The sequence below is a fragment of the Pipistrellus kuhlii genome, unplaced genomic scaffold (genome assembly GCF_014108245.1).
Source record: "Pipistrellus kuhlii isolate mPipKuh1 unplaced genomic scaffold, mPipKuh1.p scaffold_m20_p_8, whole genome shotgun sequence".
Taxonomy (NCBI): Eukaryota; Metazoa; Chordata; class Mammalia; order Chiroptera; family Vespertilionidae; genus Pipistrellus; species Pipistrellus kuhlii.
The window spans coordinates 46,466,920-46,475,498 of NW_023425584.1; the positions used below are offsets into that span (position 1 = coordinate 46,466,920).

General features: G+C 38.5%; 1 pseudogene; it reads right to left on the minus strand.

Moving 5' to 3' along the window:
• Nucleotides 1-8,140: 8,140 nt before the first annotated feature.
• LOC118711966 lies at nucleotides 8,141-8,297 on the minus strand (annotated as a pseudogene).
• Between the last annotated feature and the right edge of the window lie 282 nt (nucleotides 8,298-8,579).

The following is an 8,579-nucleotide window of genomic DNA, read 5'->3' on the forward strand; positions in this document are numbered from 1 at the left end:
TGAGCCATTCTGTCCAGCTGAAAGGATTTATTTGAAGGGAAGGGTGATAGCTTAATAAATTTAGAGGTTTAAGCAAGGGGTGTGGTAGCCACATCCCTTGATTTATTCTTCAGCCTAAGATTGTATTTTCCTTTCTTTTTTAATATATTTTTATTAAGAGAGGAAGAGAAAGGGAGAGAGAGATAGAAACATTAATGATGAGAGAGAATCATTGGTCAGTTGCTTTCAGCAAGATCCAGGATCAAGCCAGCAACCCAGGCTTATGCTCTGACTGGAATTGAACCGTGACCTCCCGATTCATAGGCCAATCACTGAGTCACGCCCGCTGGATTGTGTTTTAATTGGCCTCTGTTGTTCAATGCATTTCTAAATTTTATCTTCTACTGGTAGATAAGAGAAACGACAACATATTTCAACCCTGACAGTTTTAACACTTCTAAATTATCTTTTCCTCTCATCCCTGTTTGGCCAATTCTTTCCCAAGTTCATTTCTTTTTTATAATTGTTTGTCAAATGCTTCTAATAACAACCATGGCACAGTAATGGCACTCTATTACCACATCTTAACTGAGATCCGCAATGTATTATGTGTATTATCTGCCTTCAAATTTTTGTGAACAGTGTTATACCAAATGGTAACCACTCCATATCAGATTGCCATTGTTTTCCTGTCTTTAATTAGAGTTTCTTTGTTACATACTGGCAGAAGCCAGTGCCACATCTTTTGAGATTTTTGTTACTGAGCATTTCACTCTGGTACTTAGTCAGCTTTGCTGTAATAACAAACAATCCCCCGAATCTCTGTGGCTCATAAAATAAAGGTTTATTTAGCACTCATGTTACATGCAGGCTGCAGGTAGGTTTGATTCTACTCCACTTGGCTTCTGATTCTCAGGCCCAGGCTGGAGAAGCAGCCCCTATGTAGGAAATGCTGTCCTGGAGGCCAGAGAAGACAGTATTATCACATCTGCTCAATTACGATTGGCCAAAGGAAGTCACATGACCAAACCTCAATAAATGAGATGAGAAAGAATACCCTTGATGGGAGGGAACTGTAGGGTAAATATTCTCATGAGGAAAGGGGAGCAAATAATTGGAGAAATAACAAAATCGACCACATTAGTAAAGAATAGTATTATTTGAAGAATATGCTTTTCTCTCCTGATATTGGCAAAGCAAGGGAATAAAAAAAAGAAATCTAAAATCCCCACTACAACTTTGAAAAGAAGAAAAAAGTGGGAGGGAAACAGACTCTGTGTGACTTCCTTTTGGTCTTCATTGCTTTGTTTTTTCACTTCTTCCCTGGTCATGCATAAAGTGTAATATGTCATAGGGAATAAGAGAAAAAAGTGTTCCCACGAACTCTGCTCACCTTGCATTCCTAAGACCAAGGCTATGGGTGGTAATGAAAGGGCAGGATTATAGGTCCCATCTTTCAGGGACTTATGCCTCCTTCTGCAGTTCATTAATTCTCACCATCAGACTAGGCCAATTCCTGGAATACCAAGCAGATAGATAATAAGACCACATATATCCTTCAGTAACAAATGTTCCCAAAGTATGAGGGTGATCTACTACAGGCCAATAGCTAAATACTCAACTGGCTTCTATGACAGTCTTTTTCTACGGTCCAATTTTGGGAGCAGAGACTCAATCTTATTTTTTTTAAATATATTTTTCAATTGATTATATATATTGGATTTTATATACATATATGTTAAATTTTATATATATGTTGGATTATATATGTGTGTGTGTTGGATTTTATATATATGTGTTGAATTATATATATATTGGATTATATATATATATATATATATATATATATATATATAGAGAGAGAGAGAGAGAGAGAGAGAGAGAGAGAGAGAGAGAGAGAGAAGCATCATTGATCAATTGCCTCCCGCACACACCCTGACCGGAAACTAAACCTGCAACCTGGGCACGTGCCCTGAACGGAAATTGAACCTGCAACCTTTCGGTGCTTGGGACAACATTCAACCATTCAACCAACTGAGCCACACCAACCAGGGCTCAATTTTACATCTTATACAGGGATGCTGCTGGATTATGTGTGCCTTTCTACCAAAGAGGACAAAAAGCACCATTGAAAAACAAAAACAAAAAAAATGCCACTCCCTTGCATTTGGTGAATTAGTAAAAGATGAGAGTGCATGGCTTAACTAAAAAAAGTACCTTTGTGGGATAAAAAAAAAAAAAAAAAAAAAAAGGACCGCATCCCCCTCCTCCTGCACCCCAGCAAAGGTAGCCCTTTGCCAGGGTATCAGCTCGACAAATGCAATGTGGCTTTGCCTTCAGCCCCCACTCACCCCTTGGACCACATGCCTTTGTTCAATGCACAAAAACACAATTATGAGTGACAACCCTGCACTTGACATTAAGCATGGGATGCAAAAAAAAAAGTCTCATTTAAACGTGTCCAAATGAATATTTTCCCCCAATAAATTTCATTCTCAGCTCCTGCAGACCAGCGTTGAGTGGTTTAATTAAACTCCACACTGACGTGAGCCAGTCACTTGTATTCTATTGAGAAAGGAGCCTTAAGTAACTCCGTGGTTTGAGCACAATAAGACCTTTCTCTTCCGTGTGGGTAATATGTCATGTTTAGTAGCCTCTGATGGAGTTATTTATATGCCTCCTTAATGCAGAAACAAGCCGGTGAGCTGGGGCTTTTAGGGGTTTTTCCATCCCCCTCTCTCCTTTTCTCTTTCATTATCACTTTGCATTTTATTCTCCTTTCTGGTTCAGTCCTCCACATTCAGGCCGTTACCTTTTCTTGCCAATTGCTGGTAACAGTATACGTGAAAATGTTTGCAGGATTTTCTCCAGACACCTGCTGTCAAGCACCAAATGTACGAGCCTTGTACAGTAAATGGCCTCTCATTAGAGAGGCTTGCCATGTGCTATTATAAAGAAGTCATTCTTCAACTCCTGTGCTTCACACAGCATCATACCCTCAGCAGTGCAAATGTACAGATTATTTAATGTTTCACAACACTCACAAATGGAGTTTGAACAAAAAAATGATCGACGAACTAAGACTATTTACTTTTGGGGGAAGCCAGTGTCAAAGCATTGCAGCAGCCCCAACTGTAATGTGAGTTCTAATTTTTCACATTTGCACAGTACCCACTCCGGCAACGTGTGTGTTCGACGTGCAGAAAGAGTGGCTGGCGACTTGTTTTCTTAAAATATACCGACTCACAGTAGAAGCAGTCATGAATAATCTGGGACCACTCATCGGAAGCCACCCAAAGTACATAAAATGGAAACTAAACATAAAGAAATCCATGTTAAAATCTTGCTCGGTTCTAAGATTTATCAGTATAATTTGAAAATTGACTTTTTAAATAATACTTTTTTGGGAAAATTGTTAAAATTTTAAAAATTCACCTATTCACTTAGCAGAGGAAAAATCAATGTGGTTGGGTATGTCAGTGTAACCAGACTGAGTGTGTATGACTTTAATAAGATGGTTATAAATTATCATTGCTGGTGATCCTCCTGATAAGGACAACTAATCCTCCAATGGGTGCCCTCCACATCTTGTCTTTTTCTATTTTATTTGGTGTGAAGATGAAAAGAAGACTGATGTTTTCTGTTACAATAGAGATCCCAAGTTAAACTAGCCAGAATATTTTAAAAAAGAAAAGAAAAGAAAAGAAAAGAAAAGAAAAGAAAGGAAAAGAAAGAGAGAGAGAGAGAGAGAGAGAGAGAGAGAGAGAGAGAGAGAGAGAGAGAGAGAGAAAGAGAGAAAGAGAGAAAGAAAGAAAGAAAGAAAGAGGCTTTATTCTCAGGCTGGCTACAAGATGACTTGGGCCGTTCTAGAGCGTGTGTCCTAATAAAATACAAATGATAAATTTTTATCTTCTATGGATCTCTCTTTGGAGCAAGAAAGCTTGTCCTTGAGACTTCCACATCTCATTCCTAAACCACTTCTAACAAACAAACAAAACAAAAAAAAACAAAAAAAAAAACAAAAAAAAAACCCCAAAAAATGGGATTGACCTTAAATAAACCAGACCCTCTGTTGGAGCTGGGAGCTATCATTTATTCCCAAGCTCATGACTTGATGCTATGAGTGGGAGTGGAGAAGCAAGGAATAATTTCACAAATTTGGATTTCTGATTAAAAAAAAAGAGAAATTGGATGTTAAATGAGGAACCAATATGATCCTCTCTGGTAGCTAAATATGCAATTTAGTCTAATAAATCTTAGTAAAAGTGTTTCTAAAACTACTACTAAACTCCTGGTAATAAAAACAAAAAGTCTATCATCAACAAATCAACGAATGACAAGTGCTGGTGAGGATGTGGAGAAAAAGGAACCCTCCTATACTGCTGATGGGAATGCAGGCTGGTGCAGCCACTGTGGAAGACAGTATGAATTTCCTCAAAAAGTTAAAAATGGAACTCCCATTTGACCCAGTAATCCCACTTCTAGGAATATATCCCAAGAAACCAGAAACACCAACAGAAAGAATCTATGCACCTCTATGTTCATAACAGCACAATTTATCATAGCTAATATTTGGAAACAACCTAAGTGCCCATCAGCAGATGAGTGGATTAAAAAACTATGGTACATCTACACAATGGAATACTACACCGCTATATAAAAAAGAAGAAACTTTTACCATTTGCAACAGCATGGATGGAACTGGAGAGCATTTTGCTAAGCAAAATAAACCAGTTGGAGAAAGATAAATATCACATGATCTAATTCATATGTGGGATAATGATCAACATAATTTGATGAACAAGAATAGATCCAGAGCCCTGGCCAGTATGGCTCAGTGGATAAAGTGCTGGCCTGCAGACTGAAGAGTCCTAGGTTCAAAATCCTGTCAGGGCACATGCCCGGGTTGCAGGCTCGATTCCAGTAGGGGGTGTGCAGTAGGCAGCTGATCAGTGATTCTCTCTAATTATTGATGTTTCTATCTCTCACTCTCCCTTCCTCTCAGAAATCAATAAAAATATATTCTAAAAAAAAAATAGATCCAGAGACAAAAGGCAGGGGATGGGGGGTTTAGAGAGCAACCAAAGGTTTTGTATGCATGCATATTAGCATAACCAATGGACACAGACATGGAATGGTGGGGGCTTGCCCAGGGTGGGAATGGCTGCAGGGGGGCAGGGGTTTTAATGGGGGGGGAGGGGAGAGAAGGAGACATACCATGTTTCCCCAAAAATAAGACATCCTCCGAAAATAAGACTTACTTACAGGTTTCCTTCTGAGTGAAATATAAGGCATCCCCCCAAAAATAAGGCCCCCCAGGCTAAACATGAGAGATTTGGTCCACTGATTCTGAAAGAAATGGAGTCACAAGAAATTCACCAGGAAATTCAGGAATTGGATTGTTATGATGATGTTCCAGAAGATGATGACATGATTGTCATTGAATAAATGAGTAAATTCTTGATACTGTAGGATTCACAGTTTGTCTGGTTTGTGTTGACAACTACCGTACTACCATACCATATACAGGTAATAAATTTCCTTTATTTTCATTTAACAATAAATGTGTACCGTATTCTTCTTCATGGAAAAATAAGACATCCCCTGAAAATAAGACCTAGTGCATCTTTGGGAGAAAAATTAATATAAGACACTGTCTTATTTTCAGGGAAACAGGGTATGTAAAACTTTAGACAATAAATAAATAAATAAGCTCTTCCTTCTCAAAAGATTGCCTAGTTTTTTCCACAATGTTTAATATTACAAAACAGAAAAGAAAAACCCTATACATCTTAAAGATGTACTTACTGGACCCATTCAAGCTCAAAACTAAAAAATGTCTCACCTACTATCTTTAGAGTAGATATTTTGGTTCATTTTAATTGCTGGATCCTCACTACACAGAAAGCTAAGTAGATTTACTAAGAGGCTAAATAAACATGGATCTCAGAAGATAAGGAAAATTTTCTTCTTACTGCCATATATGATTTTTTTTCTGATGTTACAGCTACCAATCCAAATATTTCTGGATCAGGTATGCATTCCACAAGTTTTTTAAATGCTCTAACATCTTGCTAAACAACATATATTCTTTGAATCAGCAACATCAGCATCATCGGGGAGCTTATTTGAAATGCAAAATCCCAAGCCCAACCCAAACCTACAGAACCTGCATTTTTTACAAGATTCCCAAGAGATTCAAATACACAGTAATATCTGAGAAACACTACTATAAGGTCTATTTAGTCACACCCTTGCCTTCTTGTGCCTGTAGGATGCATGTACATAATATGAAATCTAGCAACTACAGTACACTATAACTTGAGGAACCAAGAAATTAATATTATGGACTCAGAAAACAAAATTCTTGCCCATCTCTTATCTCTGTCCCATTAATCCAAATATCAAGATTGCATTTAAACTCATTGACTTATACATAAAAGATGCCAGAAAAATATCTGATCCGTTCTTCTGATCACATTGAAACTGTCTGGATATTTGGACATGGGTTTGATGGTACACAATGAAAAATCAGAACTTGCTTGAAGTCATTTACATAAATGCTAGCACTATTTCCATCAAATAAGGATTCAGGACAATATGGAGGCCAACACACGACCAGTGCCCAGTAAATATCCACACGTTAAGTGATAATTAGGCTAAAGTTACAGACTAAGTTTGTTTCTACGGTTAGAACACTTGGACAAGCAGAGTATGTTCAGGCTTATCTACCCCACATTTAGCACACTCCCCTTCTTGGCATTTCTCTCATTTCCTCGAAAAGCCTTTTCTGGAGAAACTTCAGATCAGAAGCCAAAGAAAATTCAGCTCAATTTGCCCTGCTCCCCATGGAGCTCCCCGTGACTGAAAGCTTTCATTCCCTACTCTCCCACATTAATTCTGGCCATGCCACCATCAGCGTTTCTCTGGGTTTCATGAAGAGAAAGCAGCAAACTTGCTGGGCTAGTCTAGACTAAGTTAGCAGACTTATTTTCATGGGCACTCATTTTGCTTTGCTTTACTTGTTATAGTTGTTTTGTGTTAGTGTACTCTACTGATAAAAAACAACAACATATAGCCGAAACTAGTTTGGCTCAATGGATAGAGCGTTGGCCTGTGGACTGAAAGGTCCCGGGTTCGATACCGGTCAAGGGTATGTACCTTGGTTGCAGGCACATCCCCAGTAGGAGGTGTGCAAGAGGCAGCTAATGTATGATTCTCTCTCATCGATGTTTCTAACACTCTATCCCTCTCTCTTCCTCTCTGTTAAAAATCAATATTAAAAAAAACAACAACATATAACCTTAGTTGTATAAAGGTATGGTCAAATTTACAAATATAAGATTTAGAAATATATAGTCCTCAACATCTTACCAACCCAGCCCTTGCCCTTTACTTGTTCTTTGCAAATTCTCCTTCCACACCCACGGCTTTTATAATATTTTTTTTTTCTTGTACACTGAGGTCTATGTCTACTGAACAGATGACCTTGCCTCCTGCTCCATAGAGAAGTTTGAGATTTGAAGGTGAGAACCCTTTTGGTTTCTGACCCACTCCAGCTCCTATACACCCCTGTCTTAACTTCCTTTCTCCTAGCTTGTCATATCCCATTTCCAGTTCCAGACGCATCTCTTTACTTGGATCCCTGATCCCATTGGTGGTGGGTTGAATGGTGGCCCTTAAAAAGATATGTCCACATCTTAAATCCTGTAACTATGAATGTTGCCTTATTTGGAAAAAGGGTCTTCAAAGATGTGATTAACTTAAAGATCTTGAGATTATTATGGATTATCCAGATGGGCCCTAAATTCAATAACAAGTGTCCTTGTAAGAGAAAGGCAGAGGGAGATTTGAAACACAGAAGAAGAGCAGACATAAACACACAGAGAACAAGGCAATCTGAAGACGGTGCCAAAGGCTGAAGTGATGGGCCACATGTCAGGGAATGCCACAAAAAGCCAATACCCACCAGAAGATGAAAGAATCATATTCAGGCTCTCCCTACCACCCCCAGGCTCCAGAGAGAGGCAGCGCTGATAATACCTCGATTTCAGACTTCTGGCTTCCAAGACTATGAAAGAAAACATTTCTATTGTTTTAAGCCACAAAGTGTTTGCTAATGTATTATGGCAACCATAGGAACTCAATATACAGTACATACCTTAGCAAAGGAAGATCTTTCTCACATATATATTTATTTATGATCACCAGCTGCCCAAGTACCAAAAAATTATGCTTCCAAAATGTCTAGATGTCATTTCTGCATGTAGAGCAATCAAGCTGCTCTATGTGTGCCACTTACTACAGAAGCCCTTTTTTCTCCTATATTTTTAATCTTTCTACTGCCACTTTTCCCTTCACCATTCATCCTTGGAACTTTCTGCCATCTTAAACACACACACACACACACACACACACACACACGTATATAAATATATAGATAAGTAGATATATATAGTAAATTTAAGCACTAAAAAACAAACAAACAAAAACTCACACTATGTGTAATGGTCGACCACACAAAGAAAACGAGTCCAGCCTGTGGCCTTCAAGCTGTGTGGGCTGTGCTAGATGGCACAGGCTGAGCATGGCACTTCTTC